Consider the following 21,746-nt stretch of genomic DNA (forward strand, 5'->3'; position numbering starts at 1 on the left):
GCGATTCATGGGGTCGCAAAGAGTCGGACATGACTGATCGACTGATCTGAACTGACTGAAAGTTAACAAATGGGTTTTCGTTATATTGGTTAATGAAACATTTGGAAGATCCATATTACTCAGTAAAGCAGTATTTTCCAAATGACCAACACATGATGGTACAAAATCACAAAGGAGGAAAATATCCATTCAAATTGCAAGATAGATGAACAGATTTTATTGTAACAAAATATGAAGTTTACTAACATAACTTCAGATTCCACACAACCACTAACCCTTAAAAAACCACTATTGCTAAATTTTGGTATAGTATCAAAGAATAACCACAGTTTTCTGGAAGTGATATTAAAAGACTCCTGCTTTCTCCAACTGTGTTATCTATGTTAAGACCAGACTTTTGTCAACTACTTCAATCAAAACAACATTTCACAATATTCCACTACTGAGCAGATATGAGAAGCCAGCTGTCTTCTATTAAGTGAAACATTAAAGAGATTTTTTTACGTTAAGTGTACAATGGATTTATGACAGATATTTTCAGTAAATAAATTGGTACTTTTAACATTCTCAGTTTTAATCACTAACCTGACAAAGAGGGATAAAACTCATGTAAAGAAAAGTTCCTTGGGGTCTTCAGTAACTTTTAAGAGTATACAAGAGTATTTGTTGTTCAGTCGCTAAGTCATGTCCGACTCGTCGGGACCCCATGAACTGCAGCATGCCAGGCTTCCCTGTCCTTCACTATCTCCAAGAGTTTACTCAAACTCATGTCCATTGAGTCAGTGATGCCATCCAACCATCTCATCCTCTGTCGCCTCTTTCTCGTGCCCTCAATCTTTGCCAGCATCAGAGTATATAAAAGTATACATCCCACTATACTACAGCACAAGTTTGAAACCCATCCCTGTAAGAGATGAAACCCCAGGGCAAGATTTCATCGTGAAGCAGCACTTGTACCACAACACACTTCTCTGGCAGCCTCGTGCAGGCGAGACCCAGTGGATAAGAGAAGCCAGACCAGTCAGGAAGCGGCAGGCGGTAAGAGCAAAGCAGCACAGTGAAGAACGCTAACTGCCAGGGCTAAGACAACAGCAGAAATACAAGAGAAAAGAGTAAATTCAAAAGATATTGTTAAGGCAGAATCAACAAAATCTAGCAACTTCAGAAGTGGAGAGACTTGGCTGCTGACTGCATGGCTGGATTGTAACTCACTATCCACCCGTCTGGCTTAGGGATAGGTACTAAGTCTATGCCAAATACAGTCAACCCTCCGCATCCATGGGACCCTCAGCTACGGATTCAACCACCCTTAGATGGAAAATTTCCAGAAAATTCCAAAAAGCAAAATTCAAATTTGCTGAGCATCAACAATTATTTGTGTAGCACTTATACTGTATTACACGCATGTATGCCTATTTGCTCAGAGAAGGCAGTGGCACCCACTCCAGTACTCTTGCCTGGAAAATCCTATGGACGGAGGACCCTGGTGGGCTGCAGTCCATGGGGTCGCTAAGAGTCGGACACGACTGAGCGACTTCACTTTCACTTTTCACTTTCATGCATTGGAGAAGGCAATGGCAACCCACTCCAGTGTTCTTGCCTGGAGAATCCCAGGGATGGGGAAGCCTGGTGGGCTGCCGTCTATGGGGTCTCACAGAGTCGGACACGACTGAAGTGACTTAGCATAGCATAGCATAGGTTATATGCAAACACTATGCCATTTTATATGAAAGACTTGACTATCCAGGAATTCTGGTATCAGTGCAGGGCCCTGAAACCAATTCCATCACCCTGCAGATACTGAAGGACAACTGTATAGATATCTACAGACATTGTAATCCAGATATGTGTTCTAATGACACATCTCGAACACCAACTGGGTTTCATACAATTCAATTTAGGACGACCCCACAGATACCCTGGAGGCTCAGATGGTAAAGAATCCGCCTGCAATATGGGAGACCCAGGTTTGATCCATGGGTTGTGAAGATGCCCTGGAGAAGGGAATGGCAATCGACTCCAGTAGTCTTGCCTGGAGAATCCCATGGACAAAGAAGCTGGCGGGCTGTGGTCCATGGGGTCACAAAGAGTGGGACACAACTGAGCAAGTAACACTTCCCACAGATTAAGGGCTCAGTTCCACCTCAGATGCCCAAGTCTCAAGGGTCCCCAAGCTACCAGCACTTCTGCCAGGCAAGCTACAAGTTCACAGGGTCCCACAACCACACCCAGCCCTGTTTCCCCAGGTTCAGTAATTCACAACTCACACAACTGAAGAAATCGTCATACTGGTGATTACAGTTTCATTATAAAGGATGTAACTCAGGAACAACCACTTCGGTTAAGAGAGCAGAGTGTGGGGGAAGCGAGGTGCAGAGACTCCACAGCCTCTCCTCCTCCATAGAACACAGGGGTCCATGTTCCCAGCTCAGTGTTCTCCAAACCAGAAGCTCCCTGAACCTTATTATTCTAAGAGTCTTGGATGGGATTCCATCACACAAGCATGAATGACTAAACAACTGGCCATGAGACGGAACTCAGTTTCCAGTTTGTCCCTTCCTCTTCCTCGGAGGTGGTGGTGGTAGTGGTGAGCTGAAAGACATTTCATTAACACAAATTCAGGTTAAGGTCCAAAAAGTTTCTTTTTAAGATTTTTTTTTTCCACATGGGCCATTTTTTAAAAAGTCTTCATTGAATTTGTTACACCATAGCTTCTGTGTTATGTTTTGGTGTTTTGGCAGTGAGGCATGTGGGATCTTGGCTCCCCTACCCTGGATCGAACCTGCGCCCTCCTCCACTGCATTGGAAGGTCAAGTCTTAACCACTGGACCTCCAAGGAAGGTGTTCAGTTTGAATAACAGAAGGCATTCCTATCAACTCAGGGAAGTCCAAAGGTTTTAGGAGCTCTGGAACCAGGAACAAAAACTATCATTTTCTTTTTTTTTATTATACCAGGGCATGGTTGTTGATATACGGCAGGTACTCAATAAACAATTGCTAAAGAATGAACAAAAGGGCAGATAACAGCATCATTCACCAGAATGGGAAATACAGGCAGAGAAAAAGGTTGTCAGAAGAAAGGCGGTAGTGAGCTCTGAGTTGGACCGACTGTGTTGGAAGCACCCAAAGATCACAGGCGGAACTCAGATAAAGGGTTAGACCTTAGAAGAAAGGTCAGAGCTCCAGGTATGAACATGCAAAGATAATGGGACTTAATCCTGGCAGCCAGAACCGACAGTGGCCATATGACCATCCTAGAGAACAGTTCAGTTCAGTTCAGTTGCTCAGTTGTGTCCAACTCTTTGTGACCACATGGACTGCAGCACACCAGGCCTCCCTGTCCATCACCAACTCCCAGAGCTTGCTCAAACTCATGTCCATTGAGTCGGTGATGCCATCCAACCATCTCATCCTCTGCCATCCCCTTCTCCTTCCTCCTTCAATCTTTCCCAGCATCAGGATCTTTTCAAATGAGTCAGCTCTTCACATCAAGTAGCCAAAGTAGTGGAGTTTCAACTTCAGCATCAGTCCTTCCAATGAATATTCAGGACTGATCTCCTTTAGGATGGACTGACTGGATCTCCTTGCCGTCCAAGGGGACTCTCAAGAGTCTTCTCCAACACCACAGTTCAAAAACATCAATTCTTTGGTGCTCAGCTTTCTTTATGGTCCAACTCTCACATCCATACATGACTCCTGGAAAAACCATAGCTTTGACTAGACGGACCTTTGTTGGCAAAGTAATGTCTCTGGTTTTTAATATGCTGTCTAGGTTAGTCATAGCTTTTCTTCCAAGGAGCATCTTTTAATTTCATGGCTGCAGTCACCATCTGTAGTGATTTTGGAGCCCAAGAAAATAAAATCTGTCACTGTTTCCATTGTTTCCCCATCTATTTGCCATGAAGTGATTGGACCAGGTGCTATGATCTTCGTTTTCTGAATGTTGAGCTTTAAACCAACTTTTTCACTCTCGTCTTTCACTTTCATCAAGAGGCTCTTTAGTTCCTCTTCACCTAGAGGTCAGGGTAGGATCAAAAAGGGTAGAGAAAACAGCCTTGGGAACAATAACGTTAAGGACTAAGAAGTCCTAGATGTAAGAGAAGAGAACACACAGAGCGTAAGATGGAGAAAGGCGAGGCAGAAAAGTGTTCCTACAGAACATGTTGAAGGTTGTGGAAAGATCGAGAAACAGACTGACAGAAGATGGTGCATGGAAACGAGATACAGGAGGCAGAGGCAGGCTGCAAGACTGTAACACGCAGCCAGGAGCAGGAGACACCCGGCACAGAAGGCAGAGACGAGAGATGCGACAGGCAGCGCTGAGGGGCCAAAGCTGAGCGGCCGGGAAGGAGGGAGCAGAGGGCAGGGGGCCATGGAGGCCCCGGCGGCAGAGAACAAGCAAGATTCAGATTGCGGCTCCCAGATGGCCCTTCCGTACACGCCTGCAAGGCCCTGCATGGCCTGAGCTCGCCGCCCTCTCCAGTATTCCCACTGCAACCACAGTGGCCTTCTACTCAAACACGCTGTGCCCCTTTATGCCACAGGCCCTGTCACAAGCTGGCCCCTCAGCCCAACAACTTCTTTCCTTCCCTGATGACTTCCTAGACATCCTTCAGATGCCAAGTAAATATCACATCTTCCCTAGACTGTAGGACAACGTTAGGTCCTCTTGGACACTTTCGTCACAGCATTTCAAACGGTGAGGAATCATTTCTTTCTGCAACTGTGGGGACGGGGGGTATGTACGTCTGTCCTAATTAAAGAGTGAGGACAGCAACCTGTCGCCGCTGTCCCCTAGCTCCTACCATAGCATCTGCACACAGCGGTCACACACGACGGGGTTGCAGCACTAATGAGGGGCCTTCCGAGCACAAGCACGAGCCAGAGTCTCCGAGGAAACCGGGGAGGACAGCATCCAGAACCCGGGGAAGGGAAGGCGACATCTGCCTCTTCCTTCACTCTCATCTCAAAAGGCAAAGCGTGGATCAGATAAATTTACAAGATCTGCCTGGGAAGCGGGCACCTGGACCGGACAGGAGGAAGAGCCGCTCCTGAGAGTGAAGCTTCTGAGACATCCGGGGAGGGCTGGGGAGGCCTGAGGAAAAGGGCAGATCTGGAACAGCGTCTATGCAGAAAGGAAAGAAAGGTGAGGAAGAAACCTATTTGCAGGGGAGGAACAGAGACGCAGATGCGGGGGAATGGACTTGTGAACGTGGGGTGGGAAGGGGAGGGCAGGACAAGCTAGGAGACTGGAATTGATGAACACACTGCGGGGGTGGGGGCAGGGGGCTTCCCTGGGGACGCAGATGGTAAAGACTCTGCCTGCAATACAGGAGACCTGGGTTCAACCCCTGGGTCGGGAAGACTCCCTGGAGAAGAGAATGACAACCGCCTTTAGGATTCTTGCCTGGAGAATTCCATGGACAGAGGAGCCTGCAAAGAGTCAGATATGACTAAGTGACTAACACGCACGTGTGTAAAATAGATAGCTAGTGGGAAGCTGCTGTATAACATAGGGAGCTCAGCTCGGTTCGTACCTGTATATGTACCTGTATACATACAGCTGATTCACATTGTTGTATGGCAACAGTGTGAAACGAATACAACATCGCAAACAACTCTATTCCAATAAAAAATAGTAAAACATAATTTAAATATATATAGAATATTGAGAGTGAAGAGGAAAAAAAGAATTCTTAGCAGAATACAACCTGAGGAAGAATACAGCTAAATGGGTAAAGACAAAGTCTGCAAGTTTGTATGGTCTTCTTTGGCTGATTTTTTTTTAAGGTTTTTAAAATTAATTTATTTTTTATTGAAGGATAATTGCTTTACATGCCTGATTTTTAATATCACAAATACAGGAAACAGAACCCAGAGAGTTGAGATGGTCAAGCGAAGGAGGTCGGTGGATCAGAAGTGACAGAAGGACAATAGGGCAAGGAACTAGCTGGGGTGACCCACCCTGAGGTCCCAGCTGTAGGGGGTAGGAAATGAGACGAGGAGGAAACTGACAATCTGAGATTAAAGGAAGAAGGTCCAGGAACCAGTTTTTGAGTGGAATTGTTGTAATCAGAATGTGGGAAATAAATTACACTGCAGATATATAATTTAAAAAACAAGTGCAACTGTTCTCAAGGTACCATAAGCTCTTACCACCTACTGTTATCAGTCTCATAGGACAAAACAAAACAATTCTCAAAAATAGGCCTGTGCCCTTCTGAAAAAGGTCAAGTTGCTATTTTCCTTGGAGTCTAACCTAAAAAAGCAGACACATTAAGAAATAATACCCCTACAAAGAATTAATCTCAAAAATATACAAGCAACTCCTGCAGCTCAATTCCAGAAAAATAAACGACCCAATTAAAAAATGGGCCGAAGAACTAAACAGACATTTCTCCAAAGAAGACATACAGATGGCTAACAAATACATGAAAAGATGCTCAACATCACTCATTATCAGAGAAATGCAAATCAAAACCACAATGAGGTACCATTTCACGCCAGTCAGAATGGCTGCTGTCCAAAAGTCTACAAGCTATAAATGCTGGAGAGGGTGTGGAGAAAAGGGAACCCTCTTACACTGTTGGTGGAAATGCAAACTAGTACAGCCACTATGGAGAACAGTGTGGAGATTTCTTAAAAAACTGGAAATAGAACTGCCTTATGATCCAGCAATCCCACTGCTGGGCATACACACTGAGGAAACCAGAAGGGAAAGAGACACGTGTACCCCAATGTTCATCGCAGCACTGTTTATAATAGCCAGGACATGGAAGCAACCTAGATGTCCATCAGCAGATGAATGGATAAGAAAGCTGTGGTACATATACACAATGGAGTATTACTCAGCCGTTAAAAATACATTTGAATCAGTTCTAATGAGGTGGATGAAACTGGAGCCTATTACACACAGTGAAGTAAGCCAGAAAGAAAAACACCAATACAGTATACTAACGCATATATATGGAATTTAGAAAGATGGTAACGATAACCCTGTATGCGAGACAGCAAAAGAAACACAGATGTATAGAACAGTCTTATGGACTCTGTGGGAGAGGGCAAGGGTGGGATGATTTGGGAGAATGGCACTGAAACATGTATAATATCATATGTGAAACGAATTGCCAGTCCAGGTTCGATGCATGATACAGGATGCTCAGGGCTGGTGCACAGGGATGACCCAGAGGGATGGTATGGGGAGGGAGGTGGGAGGGGGGTTCAGGATGGGGAACACATGTACACCCGTGGCAGATTCATGTTGATGTATGGCAAAACCAATACAATATTGTAAAGTAATTAGCCTCCAATTAAAATAAATAAAATTATATTTAAAAAAAAGAACAAAAAAATAATAAAAGGGTTCATTCCTAAAAAAAAAAGAAATAACATCCCTTTCCAGCTCCAGCTTTTTCCTAGTATACATGTTTCCCCGGCAGTTCCAGACAAATCATAAGTTAGAATGCCTCCAGATATGAGCCAAGAGAATGTAACCTACCTTCGGGCATGAAAAAAAATGTCATTATAGTAGTAGTCAAACTGATAAAATAATGCCCACAGTTCTAAACCAAAAGTGATCTAGCTATATTATAGATAAGCAGCACAAACTTCATTCTATCTAGAGCAATCACAGGACAGTAGTAAAATATATTTCATTTTAAAATGAATGAACAATACAAATTCTTGGGCAGCAGAGTGAGCATTTAAATTTAAAAAGTAAACTTTATTGAGAAGAAAGTTCATGCACACATTGGGTTGCTTTGATGTTTTTGTATTATAGTTTTACTAAAGACTATCATTCAAGGGGGAAGTTCCCCTGGAGGAGAGCCTGGCAACCCACTCCGGTATTCTTGTCTAGAGAATCCCGTAAACAGAGGTGCCTGGTGGGCTACAGTCTATAGTGTTACAAAGAGTCAGACAAGACTGAAGTAACTTAGCAGCACACCATTCAAAAGGGAAAAAAAAGAAAGTCACCATCAGCCCCTTTCTGTCTGATCGCTGCATATGATGAGTGTGTTGGGTATGCATTTAGCCTGCCCAGCGTTCTTTCTTCTTGTAGTTGATCCACTTTCTCTCCTGCTAATTCCAGGGGTCTAGCTACTGACTTTACTAGCTACTTTACTTTACAACTGGTACAAAAGGTGGACCCAAAACCCAGGACAGCCAATGAGTGTCTTGCATTCCCTTGGCCATGGTGACTGGTTGAGGCATGGGATCATGCCAGGACAATCAGAACCCTTGGACCTAACAGACAGATATGTAACTCAGTAATAGTTGTTGTTCAGTCGCTAAGTTGTGTCCGATTCTCTGCAACCCCATGGACTGCAGCTTGCCAGGCTTCCCTGTCCTTCAGTATTTCCTGGAGTTTGCTCAAACTCATGTCCATTGAGTCGATGAGGCCATCTAATCATCTCATTCCCTGTCGTCCCCTTCTCCTCTTCCGGCCCTCCATTGGTCCCAGCATCAGGGGGTCAATACATTTCCCTTTTTTACTGAAGGCAGTTTGGGCTTCTTCCACTTGCAAATGAAAAAATTCAGACAATACAATTATGAATAAGGAGAATTACAGCACTGAGTTTTCCTTCTTCTACTACAATTCTTTCTTACTCTTCCTACCATTCTTTCTTATATATATTTTACTTATTTATTTGGCTGTACTGGGTCTTAGCTGTGGCATGTGGGTTCTAGTTCCCTGACAAGGGATCAAACCCAGAACCTCTGTATTGGGAACGTGGAGTCTTAGGCCACTGGAACACCAGGGAAGTCTCTATCATTCCTTTTTTTCCCCCATCCCCATCCAACTTCTTCATTATAGCAGACTACTTAAATTTAGCACTGAGTACTTACGACACGACTGAAACAAAAAGCTAATTTGACAATAAGCCTAGCCCCAGGTAAATTCTTTACGATCTGAGCCACCAGGGAAGTGGTAGCTCAGACATTAAGAGTCCGCCTGCAATGCAGGAGACCTGGGTTCAATCGCTGGATCAGGAAGAGAAGGGAGAAGGGAATGGCTACCCACTCCAGTTTGTTGCCTGGAGAATGCCATGGACAAAGGAGCCTGGCAGGCTACAGTCCATGGGATCGCAAAGAATCAGACACAACTGAGGGACTAATACTACCACCCACCAGGTAAATTACACTGTGATTCAATTTCTTGATATTTAGATAGTAAAGTTAAGAGTCTTCTTTCAGTTTCTGGAAGAGTACATGCTTAAACAGATGCAGTATCATTTCTTTCATGAGGTCAAAATGTTATATGTATATGAAGGGAAATTACTCCACCAAAATTCTAGGACATTTTGAAATAAATTCAAAATCTCTTCCTTTTTGTTTTTCTTCACAAGAGATCTGAACTGACTTAAGAAAGGTCACCACATGTGCAAAATGGACTTTCTAATAAAATCGTAATTGTGTGAATTAGCTTAAATTTGTGCACTTCTGCTTCTCTTGCTATCCTTAATTTTTTAATTTAATTTTTATTTTATATTGGAATATAGCTGATTTACAATACTGTGCTAAGTGTCAAGTGTACAGTAAAGTGATTCGGTTATACATAAACATATACTCAATCTTCTTCAGATTATTTTCCCATATAGGTTATTCCAGAATACTGAGTAGAGTTCCCTGTGCTATACAGTAGGTCCTTGTTGATTATCTATTTTATATATACTACTGCTAAGTCGCTTCAGTCATGTCCGACTCTACGCCACCCCATAGACGGCAGCCCACCAGGCTTCCCCATCCCTGGGATTCTCCAGGCAAGAACACTGGAGTGGGTTGCCATTTCCTTCTCCAATGCATGAAAGTGAAAAGTGAAAGGGAAGTTGCTCAGTCATGTCCGACTCTTCGCAACCCAATGGTCTGCAACCCACCAGGCTCCTCCGTCCATGGGATTTTCCAGGCAAGAGCACTGGTGTGGGGTGCCATCGCCTTCCCTGTTATATATACTAGTATATCCTTAATTTTTGATGTTGCTGTTATATGGAGAAAATAATAATAAATTCACAACGTCCTCAGATGATAGTCAAGAAATACAAGAGATAAGGTAGGATTATAGAAAGAATACAGGGCTGAAAATGAAGAGAAGGTTTAAACAACCCAACCTCAGCTGGCTTCAGCTAAAAGGTATATAGCAGGTGGGGTGGGGGGAGAGCTGTTAATCTTAAGAATACAGGACTTCACAGAACTTCACAGAACATGAAAACACCCAGCCCCAGAGAGGACTGGAGGAGGAGGTTTAAAGTAATCTCAGGTGGTATTCTCTCTTCCTGCTTCTATATACTTAATTTAATCTCTCCATCCATAAATTACCTTTCTCTGTCCCCAGACACAACAGCAGAACACAACAGCCTAGAACTCCCAAGTTTTTACGCTGGGCCCTGTGAATGCAGTGAGGTCGAACCCTCACTTGGGCCCAAAGTCAATTTCCAAGAAAAGGACACTGATTGGACTAGCTTGGGTCAGGACCGAACTAAACCTGATTAAATCCTCTGTGTATTCTGTGGGGAGGAAGAAGTATGCAGGGGAGTGGATGTCTAGATTTGAGGACAGTTAAGGGATCTATGTCGAGTTAGACACTCCAGAAGTTCCCATTACACAGTCCTAGCACTGTACCCTGGTTTTTTCATCATCACAGGAAAGGAACTGCTCACCAAAGTCCACTTGCGACTTTTTGTAGCAGAGTTTAATAGAACTCAAGAGAATTAATGGAATTTAAGAAATTAGAGGCTGACTAGCATCCACCACTGGTTTGTTTTTTTTTGGGGGGGGGGCGGCGGGAGAAGGTTCATGTCAACAAGAAATAAAAGCCAAAAAATTATAAATTCTGGAAATAAGAATTATCTTTTATAAATATGACAGTCAATATGATAAACGCAAGAGAAATTAAAAAAAAAATCATGAGGTCTTAGAGAGCTGAGACCGCTGTCACGGTTCAAGGCTGGACAGCCACAGCACTGCCAGATACAGAGCACGTGCTCAAACAGTCCCACTGACCAAACCCAGAGCTTCTCAACCATAGCTCTTTAACACGGGTTACAGATGTGCTCCAGGTACCAAGGCCCTCAGGTTCGGGGGATGACACCTGCCATGAGTACTATTTACTAGGACTAATGGGGTGCAAATATTATATAATATTACAAAAGTTGAGACACACTAAATAAATGACCAAAATACTACTGGAACTCAAGAGTTCTAGCAAGGTGGTGAGTTACCAAGTAAATCTGAGTAAGGTCAATAAACGTTTAATCAGTGTTCAACTCATTTTTGCTTTGCAGTCGCTAAGTAATGTCTGACTCTGCGACCCCATGTACTGTAGCCCACCAGGCTTCCTCTGTCCATAGGATTTCCCAGGCAAGAATACTGAAGTGTGTGGCCATTTCCTCCTGCAGGGGAGCTTCCTGACCCAGGGACTGAACTTGAGTCTCCTGCATTGTGGGCAGATTCTTTACCACTGAGCCACTGGAAGCCGCAGGGAAGCCCAGCAACTCAGTAACTATACCAAAAAGAATGCAAATTAAAACAAACAAAACTGGCTAGGATTTTCTTTTTTTTTTGAGAAGGCTTTACCCAATGCTAGTAAGGAAACAGGAGATCAGTACACACTGCCAAGGCAGCATACCCTTAAGGCTTGGGAGTATACTCCAATATACTGAGAGAGTTGGAATAGAGATTGCTGGGAGAAATATCAATAACCTCAGATATGCAGATGACACCACAGTTATGGCAGAAAGCAAAGAGTAACTGAAGAGCCTCTTGATGAAAGTGAAAGAGGAGAGTGAAAAAGTGGGCTTAAAACTTAACATTCAAAAAACGAAGATCATGGCATCCAGTCCCATCACTTCATGGCAAATAGATGGGGAAACAAGGGAAATAGTGACAGACTTTATTTTCTTGGGCTCCAAAATCACTACAGATGGTGACTGCAGCCATGAAATTAAAAGACGCTTACTCCTTGGAAGAAAAGCTATGACCAACCTAGACAGCATGTTAAAAAGCAGAGACATTACTTTGCCAACAAAGGTCCATCTAGTCAAAGCTATGGTTTTTCCAGCAGTCATGTATGGATGTAAGAGTTGGGCTATAAAGAAGGCTGAGTGCTGAAGAACTGAGCTTTTGAACTGTGGTGTTGGAGAAGATTCATGAGAGTCCCTTGGACTGCAAGGAGATCCAACCAGTCCATCCTAAAGGAAATCAGTCCTGAATATTCACTGGAAGGACTGAATTTGAAGCTGAAACTCCAATACTTTGGCCACCCGATGCAAAGAACTGACTCATCTGAAAAGACACTGATGCAGGGAAAGACTGAAGGTGGGAGGAGAAGGGGATGGCAGAGGATGAGATGGTTGGATGGCATCACCGACTCAATGGACATGAGTTTGAGCGAGCTCCAGGAGTTGGTGATGGACAGGGAGGCCTGGCGTGCTGCAGTCCGTGGGGTCGCAAAGAGTGGGACAGAACTGAACGACTGAAGTGAACTGATACTGAGAGAGAAACAGGCTACACAACTATACGTAGCTGAGGTTATAAGCTGGCAAGGCAACAAAGACTGAATGCAGCCGTCAGGTCTGCTCTGCCTGAATCCCAGTGGGTTATTAGTAGTTGTGTCTCACATAAAAATTGGGAGATTTCACATTAAATCTGTATTTCTAAATTTTCAACTTCTCTTAAAGACCTAGAAGGCGTGGAAGCACCAAGACACAATGGGCCGGGAATGTGTGAGCTGACCGACTCTGCGCTGTCCCATCTCCAGGTCCCAGAGTCCCAAACAGGCCTGCGAGTCACCCAGACCAAATGCACCTATGCTTCTAGGCGATCTGAGCAAAGCTGACCCTTCCCAGCGTATGGACAGGCATCATTTCTGGTCAGGGAGATTTGGAGTATGCTTTTTTACACCCTTACCTGTATTTTCCAAAGCTGTCTTCAATAAACATGTATCGTTTTGGTAATAAGAAAAAACGTGTTATTTTTTTAATCTCCCAAATCACAACTGCAATATCACTTCATCACTTCAGTTGTTGTAATGAGATCACAACAACTAAAGATAACAGATAATGACTATGGTTTAAAACTAATTGAACTAAGGGAGTAACATAAGGTTACAATTACCGCAGTATTTCCCTTCCTTTGATACTAATTAAAACACCAGATTGGACAGACAATATTAGCACTTAACAAACTGGATCTCCCTTCAAGTGCATAGCTTCTATAGACACTCAATTCATCAAAAAACCCTATTCTAAGGATTCATTTCCATACATTAAGTTTCTTTCACCAAAAAATGCAAGCAGAAAAATCTCTCCTACCAGAAATCTGCAGCCATAACCTCAATTAAGTTAATGGTTAAAAAGTTAAATTCCCGATCTTTATTTTACACGATGTTAATCGATCCATAAGAATAGTGATTTTACGGGGTTCTCGTCCTCAGAGAACTTCAAAAAGTTTATACAAATCGCCATTCATCTCACCCCATCAAAGAGTAAATCACACTACCTTCACGGTGAAGAAAAAGTACAACTTTCAGGTAACCGACAGCAAGGGGTGGGGTGGGGGGGTCTGTTAGTTCAACATCTCCCTCTCAGTTTCGTCCAGGCCACTCCCACATAACATCCAGAGGGATCTAGTCAAACAAAAGGGTCTCCCCTGCTTAAAACTGACATCAGCATCCTGCCTCCTCTGACTCTGAGGAAAATCCAAGCCAGAGCCTGTCTGCTTTGTCCCAGGGCTCACCTGCCCTGGGGCCAGCACATGGCTGCTGAGTGTCCACCATGCCCTGGACCCTGCTCCCGGTTGTGAGGCCAAGCCTTCCTCTCTCGTGGAACCCACCCCTACTCAACCGCCCTACCAAGTTCTCCTCCTCAGTTCCTCTGATCATCTTTTTTTTTTCATTTCTTTTTTTCTGTTTTGAGACCGCTTACATTTGTTCATAATTTGATTTATGTATCTATTTTCAGCCATGCTTGGTCTTCGTGGCTGAGAGGGCCCTTCTGTAGCTGCAAAGAGCAGGGGCTGCCCTCCTGCTGCGGAGCACAGGCTCCAGCACGTGGAGGCCTCAGCGGCCGCGGCTGCAGCACAGGCACAGAACTGTTGCACACAGGCTCCGGTGCTCCATGGCCGGTGGGTCTTCCCAGATCAGAGACCGAACACGTGTATCCTGCGCTGACGGGAGGATTCTTCAGAATACCCAAACAGCAATTTTATTAACTATATCTCAAGGTATCTGAAAATAAGCAGTACTACCTATAACACACTTATTGTTATTGACTGGCTTTGTTTAACAATACTTTTTTGTAAGTGAAGAAGAGAGGAGGAGGGAATTTTAATCACTGAAGCCTGGTATACATACCAGGAATATACCACTAATTGTTTGGTCAACTTTTTACTAGCTTTACAGCTTTTATATGTCAGTGATCAAAATGGGATACTCCAATTCTGTAAGAATGGAGCAGTTGACTTTCAAATGATTCCAGAAACTGAAAGGCTACTTGCTTCTAAAATCTATTATCTTTACAGGAGAAATGAATTGATTTTTATAAAACAGTGGATGCACAACAAATACTCTTGTTATAGATAATGCACAGGAATGGGTACATGTGTGTGTTTATTCAATGGCTTATAATACATTACCCTTGTTACAGGGTTTCCCTGGTGGCTCAGTGGTAAAGAATGTGCCTGCAATGCGGGAGATGTGGGTTCAATCTCTGGGTCAGGAAGATCCCCTGGAGCGGGACTCGCAACCTACTCCAATATTCTTGCCTGGAGAATCCCATGGACAGAGGAGCCTGGCGGGCTGCAGTCCATGGGATCGCAAAAAGTCAGGCACAACTGAGCAATTAATGCTTTTACTTTCACCCTTGTTAGAATAAAGCAGGTCAGAAAATCTGCCTCAGAGAGAGGTGAGCAGGCCTCTACACAAGCACAATAAATGGCTCCAATGGCATCTTGTCCCCTACCTTTTATCATAAGAGCCAGTGTTCTCCTTAACCAGGCCGGTGAAAACATAGCAGAAAAGCCAGTTGTCTTTGCCCATTTCCTGCAGTTGTATACACCAGTCACCAGAGGGACTTGCAGGCACAATGCAGGGATGAACACAACCATCCCTGAGAGAGAAACCAGTCAAAATGCTCCCCAAGCCACAGAGAAGCCAAAACTGGCCCTCCTGCATGAAGGAGAGGATGTTTAATTTAACCAAGAATAAAAAAAAAAAAATTCTGACCAACTGCTGTGACCTTGTAATTTTCACATTCAAATTCAGGTGAGTCTGAAACTATCACATCCCTCGGTTCAGCTCCTGGCTCCACCACTGGATGAGGACTGAAGGGGCCTCAGGACCACTCCCACCCGGCCGGGTGGAGCCCTGGCCCACACAGCACTGAGAAGGGTTTTGGTAACCAGCTTACCACTGAACTGGGGTGGTCCTGCCTCGCTCAATAGCACAAACTCAGGCCAGAGAGCTGAAGCCAAAATGATTTCACCAACCCTCTCTCTGGGAGATAAGCTGGCAAGGTAAGCTGCCAATCATTAATCCTACTAGAAAAAAAGGTGAAGAGAGCGATGGCGAATTCAAACAGATTCAGTTCAGTCGCTTAGTCGTGTCAGACTCTTTGCGACCCCATGGACTGCAGCAAACCAGGTTTCCCTGTCCATCACCCACTCCCGGAGTTTACTCAAACTCATGTCCATTGAACCTGTGATGCCATCCAACCATCTCATCCTCTGTTGTCCCCTTCTCCTCCCGCCTTCAATCTTTCCCAGCATCAGGGTCTTTTCCAGTGAGTCAGTTCTTTACGTCAGGTGGCCAAAGTATCAAACAGATTAACTTAGTGGAAATTCACTTTGTTAGCAGCCTGCTGCTGCTAAGTCGCTTCAGTCGTGTCCGACTCTGTGCGACCCCATAGACAAGCAGCCCACCGGGCTCCCCTGTCCCTGGGATTCTCCAGGCAAGAACACTGGAGTGGGTTGCCATTTCCTTCTCCAATGCATGAAAGTGAAAAGTGAAGTCGCTCACTCCTAGCGATCCCAGGGACTACAGCCTATCAGGCTCCTCCATCCATGGGGTTTTCCAGGCAAGAGTACTGGAGTGGGGTGCCATTGCCTTCTCCGTGTTAGCAGCCTAGTCATTAGCAAGAAAACATCAATGATCTTCTACCATCACACTTTAGAAGGGTTTAAAAAAAAACAACAATCTCCCAGTGGATGGGTGACATCTCTACAGTAAGGCCTTGCATTCCTGAACTGAACTTCCACCAGACACTTCAATTCTCCAACAAGGCTGATGTGGAAATGTTTGTACAGGCTCCCGGCTGCGTCCCTAAGCTCACTTCTGTCCCTAAGCCCACTTGTCTTGTGTTTCCAAGGCAGGTCCACATCAAGTAAACTGCCTTTTCCAACTGTGCTAGTCTCCTCTGTGACTCTGATCCTGTTTTTCATATGGGGGGTGTTAGGAAAACTACTACAGAATAAAGGGTAGCATACTGCTTTCAGAGGTGAATGCTAGACAGGATAGGAGGCTTATTTGTGAGCTAAGTTTTGAGACTAACCCCTTACTGAGAGGGCTTTGAATCTGTGTGCCAGCTACTTTATAAATGAATACATGCCAGGAAACTGCTAGGTTAGTCTCAAACAGAAATCAGGAATGCAAAAAGTCCCCCAACACCCGTACAACATTTGCAGACAAGAGGCAGTCCAGCGCTGTGGAGTTTGGGCTCTAGAGTAACCATTCTGCAGTCACTTGCTGGCTCCTGTGACTTAACAGAGGGTATTTTGGTTTTCAAGTCACATTCATCTAAAAAACGAGAATTTGTAAATATTAAGTGAGTTTATGCTTATAAAATGCTGTAAACGGACTTGATAAGCGTTAGGTGTTATTCTTACAGGTGTATGAATATCCAGCTTCCAGATCACATCACCAACATGGTCATAATAACAACCCATTCTTCTTTCTAAAGATAAAACAATTCCCTAGGTTGGTCACTTATTAAGTCAGTCCTCAAAAAAAAGGAAGGGGGAGGGACATGGCACTCTTATACAACATGCTGAGTGTAGACTGCTACAACCTTTCTAAATGACTAACTGAAAGGATGTATCAAAAACCCTTAAACCATAATATGTACTTTGATCTTACAATCACACCTCTAGAAATTTATCCTAAAGGAAAAAAAAAATCTCAAAGATATATAGAGATGCATAGAGGACAGTTATTGCAGAGATAATGATAATAGCAGTGGGAGAAAAATAATGTTTAATAAAAACAAATCGGCTGGGGACTTTCCCTGGTGGTCCAGAGGTAGAAAATCCACCTTCCAATTCAGAGGATGTGGGTTCAATCCCTGGTCAGGGAACCAAGATCCCACATGCCTTGGGCAACGGAGGCTGTATTAACAAGGAAGACCCGACACAGCCAAATAAATAAATAAATCATAGATCTGCAAAATGGAATATTATTCAGTCAACATTACAACTGACTACATAGAGAAGAAAAGATTCATAATGAGATGCTAAGAAGCACAGGTTAGGAAACAACCAAATGTATACCAGGATCCCATATTTGCTACCCTAAGTTATATATACTGACAAACAGCATAGAGAAAAAACAGTTTGGATAGAAATGTATTCAGGTAGTGGACCTCTAAGTATTTTATGGTTTTTTACTCTTTACTTTCCTGTATTTCAATTGTTCTACCACAAACATGCAATTTTAAAATACAAGGGATCATCTAACTGATTAACAGATTCTTTCTGAAATAGTACTATTAAGCTGAGAGGGATGACAGGCTTATCTTTATTTAGAAAAAAATCTGCATAGAACCTGATGTTTTATTAGTTACTTTTAATGTTTAGTTATTACTGTAATTTTAAAATTACACATATTCAGTGCCAGGAAATTAGCAAGAGACTTCTTTTTAAGCAATGGATTCTACTTACTACAATAAAGTACATTAGTACAAAAACTGAACAGACTAGAGTTTCATACATTTTTATATATCTCAATATTTTATCATCATAACTAACATATATTAAATGAATGTGTCTCAAGAACTTAAGTGAGAACTTAGAAGTATTAAATTTTTTAAACTATTGTATTTGAATTTAATTTTTAAAATTTTGGCCGTGCTGGGTCTTCCATGCTGCTTTCTTTAGTTGCGTCAGGGGGCGCAACCAGGGCGTCCCTGGTGGCTTCGATGGTAAAGGGTTAGGGTTAAAGCACAGCACAGCACTGCACAACTAGAGTTGTGGTGCCTGGGCTTCTCATTTTGCCAGGCTTCTCTTCTTTCGGAGCACAGGCTCTAGGGCATGTGGGGTAGCCGCTGCGTCACACTGGGCTTAGCTGTGCCATGCGTGGCATGTGGAATCTTCCCGGACCAGGGATCGAACTCATGTCCACTGCACTGACAGGTAGATTCTTAACCACTGGACCACCACGGAAGTCCTAGAAGTATTATATTTTACTACAACAATTCCCATTTTCAGCTGAGAAAACTGAGGCACTGAGAGGTTGCTGCTACTGCTGCTAAGTCGCTTCAGTCGTGTCCGACTCTGTGCGACCCCATAGACGGCAGCCCACCAGGCTCCCCCGTCCCTGGGATTCTCCAGGCAAGAACACTGGAGCGGGCTGCCATTTCCTTCTCCAATGCATGAAAGTGAAAAGTGAAAGGGAAGTTGCTCAGTCGTATCCGACTCTTAGCGACCCCATGGACTGCAGCCTACCAGGCTCCTCCATCCATGGGATTTTTCAGGCAAGAGTACTGGAGTGGGGTGCCATTGCCTTCTCCGACTGAGGTTAGGTGACTAGATCAAAGTCACAGACCGTGCTGTGTGGTGCTTGGCCGCTCAGTCATGTTTGACTCTTCACAACCCCATGGACTGTCGCCCTCCAGGCTCCTCTGTCCATGGGGATTCTCTAGGCAAGAAGACTGGAGTGGGTTGCCATGCCCTCCTCCAGGGGATCTTCCCGACCCACGGATCAAACCCAGGTCTCCTGAATTGCAGTCATTCTTTACCATCTGAGCCACCAGGGAAGCCCAAGAACATTGGACTGGGATCTTCCTCACCCAGGAACCCAACTGGAGTCTCCTGCATTGCACACAGATTCTTTACCAGCTGAGCTGGTAAAGTCAGACTATGTATGGTCAAACCCAATATCCTCTAGAGGTTGCACTCTTAACTATCCATACCCTCAACTACACAGCAGAAGCTGTTATTTATGGGGCCTATGCTGGGCTCTGACAGAAAGGAGTGAAGGTCATATATTAGGAGTATGAAAAATAAAATTGGAAAATTACTAATTTTCTTTATTTTGGGAAAAAACAATTTTTTATTGCATTATGTTGGACTTATCACAGGCTATAAAATGGCATTTTGATGTACTGATACCAAATAATTTACCATTATGCTGTGACTTAAATTTACATTTTGAGTCTAAGCAAACATTTTGCTAGGAGCCTTCTTTTCAGCTTATCATCTTGAGTTATGCTTGGGAAAGGTTCTCTCCTTTCAGAGCCAACCAAACTTACAGAAATGACTGGGGTGTGGTACTTATGACCAGTTTATAAAGTGACTATGAAATGATAAGATGAACTTTACAAGTAAAAGTTTAAAGGTGTGGCCTCACTGTGACGTAATTCACCCAAATATTTCATAGAGTTCCTCCAGGCACTACTCTAGGAGGTACAGTGATCTCTGCCCTTCTGAGATGTATTATTACAGGTGCCTTACATATCTGAAGGTCATGGTGTTTTATTAGATGTCCAAGGTATGAAAGTTATTCTGTCACTTTAAAAACATGCCATCCTCTTCAGGACATGGTCTGGGGCCACTCAGTGAGAAGCAACCACAATGCCAGTGGTTCTCCAATGCTACTGTGTAAGAAAACTTCCTGCAGAGCTTGTTGGAAATCAGATTCCAGGAGTCTGTATTTTTACCAAGAACTTCAGGTTATGTTGATGTAAGTGATCTGAGGTCTAGACGTTGAGAAACCTGCCAGTAAGTGGAACTATTCAGAAGAGAAAGATCATTCACAAGAGAAGAGCCCTACGGCAGTGGAATGTGAACTGAGTAATATAAACCCAACCGACCTGTAATTAATTCCCTATAATTCACAAATCCACATTAAAGCTGAGTAAGAGTAGAGGGATTTAATGGCACCTCCTCCTTAACCCCCTTTATGGAGATTTGAGTTTGCCTCAATCTAGTTATTTGGAGAAAACATGAATTTAAGCAGAGTTTTATTTCCGATAATAGAGGGATAAGCATTAAGAAAAAGGAAATTGCTAGTCAATTGCAAAAAAAAAAAAAAAAAAGCTAAGAGAGACAAACATTTCAGGGAACTAACTTGCTACCACTCATTTTATGCCCTATTTCACAATGCTTAGTATCTGAACAATCCACAGAGTTCCAAAGTACATCAAAAATGTGTTCATTTCCTCTCTTACTCAGGCAGAATAATAACAGACTTTTGTGAAGGTACCATGTGCCTCAAAAATTTCAATAGATACATTCTTAAATAAAGAAATAGCCTTCAAAAACAATTCTATCAGAAATTCACCCTACTGGAGCTACTTATAGAAGTCTTAAATAGCTTTTGGACCATCACTAAATTAGTGTCCTTCATTTCTGAATTTGGATTACCTAAAGTTTTTGAGTTCTTTACAACTGTCCTACAGAAAGAACTCAATATTGAAAAATGTTTTTCTTCTTTTGTTATAAGCAAACAATCATAAAAATAACATAAATGTTTCAGGTGAACTATTAAAAATTTAGAAACAAAACAGAGTATTTTGTTCTCCATAATAAGTAGAAATCATAACTTTAGGAGGGGTACTAAAGCTTCTGCACCTTAAGTCATATTAAAAATAAAGGTATCCCAACAAATATATTCCTATTTCAGACAGTAAGAGTAGCACTACATAAACCAGCCGGGCTGCTGGCTCCATGGTCCCATTTCCTACCCTCAGATCCTGTCCACTACATAAACTCTGAGCCTGGTCTTCATCCTTTCAAAGGGATTAGTAAAAACTGCCTCCCCGATGACAGAATTGAGATTTTCCAGATGCATTTTTGGCACGGTACTTCTTATTATTATCTATACTTTTTATTGCGCTTGTTTTTATTATTTGGACGTCCCGACCACGTAAACATTAAGAGCAGGATGCCAGCAGATTAAGCACAAAGAAACGCAACTATTCGGAGTCGCATCTATTTAAATTTTCAGGCTGGTGCTGCCTCCAGAATAGCACCGAGGATGGCAAAGTTCTAAAGGAAACTTTCATATTCAGAGGCTATCAAAAAATCTCCAGAAGCGTCAACTCAACACAGACGCCCCTAATGGTTTTTTTCAAAAGCAAAGCCTTTAGTCTGAATCACAACAAAAGATGCCCATAGGAAATGTAATCTACAAAGGTGCTTCCTAATCCAAAAGGCAAACAAGAAGTAAGAGGGAAAGGCGCAACTCCATTCCTCGTCGGTTACCTTTTCCTGGGGATTCTGATTGCATTTTCCTCGGTCAAGCCAGACAGAGACTGGTAACTGTGGCTTCGGTCCACACTAAAACCGTGTCAGTGCGTAAAGAAGGGGAAAGGGAAGCGGCCGACACCGGGGACGCGCTCCCCCCTTGAAAGGATGAGCCGCTTTCTGTGAAATACCACCGGAGTCAAGTCAGTACCAGCAGGAGGACGCGGGGCCAAAATGGCATTGACTGCCCTTCACTGACAGGGTAGTTTTTTTCTTTCTTTTTTTTTTTTTTTTTT

The 21,746-nt window shown here is 43.3% G+C and overlaps 1 protein-coding gene across 6 annotated transcripts in view; it reads right to left on the minus strand.

Annotated features, from left to right (window-relative positions):
- ITSN1 (intersectin 1 (SH3 domain protein)) overlaps positions 1–21,739 on the minus strand; it is a 245,535-nt gene extending 223,796 nt beyond the window's left edge. For all 6 annotated transcript variants that reach the window (XM_010862262.1, XM_010862263.1, XM_010862259.1 and 3 more), the window contains exon 1: positions 21,469–21,739. The gene's annotated coding sequence lies outside the window, so the exon portion shown is untranslated. The remainder of the gene's footprint in view (positions 1–21,468) is intronic.
- Between the last annotated feature and the right edge of the window lie 7 nt (positions 21,740–21,746).

The sequence above is a fragment of the Bison bison genome, unplaced genomic scaffold (genome assembly GCF_000754665.1).
Source record: "Bison bison bison isolate TAMUID 2011002044 unplaced genomic scaffold, Bison_UMD1.0 scf7180017864481, whole genome shotgun sequence".
In the NCBI taxonomy this organism is placed as follows: Eukaryota; Metazoa; Chordata; class Mammalia; order Artiodactyla; family Bovidae; genus Bison; species Bison bison.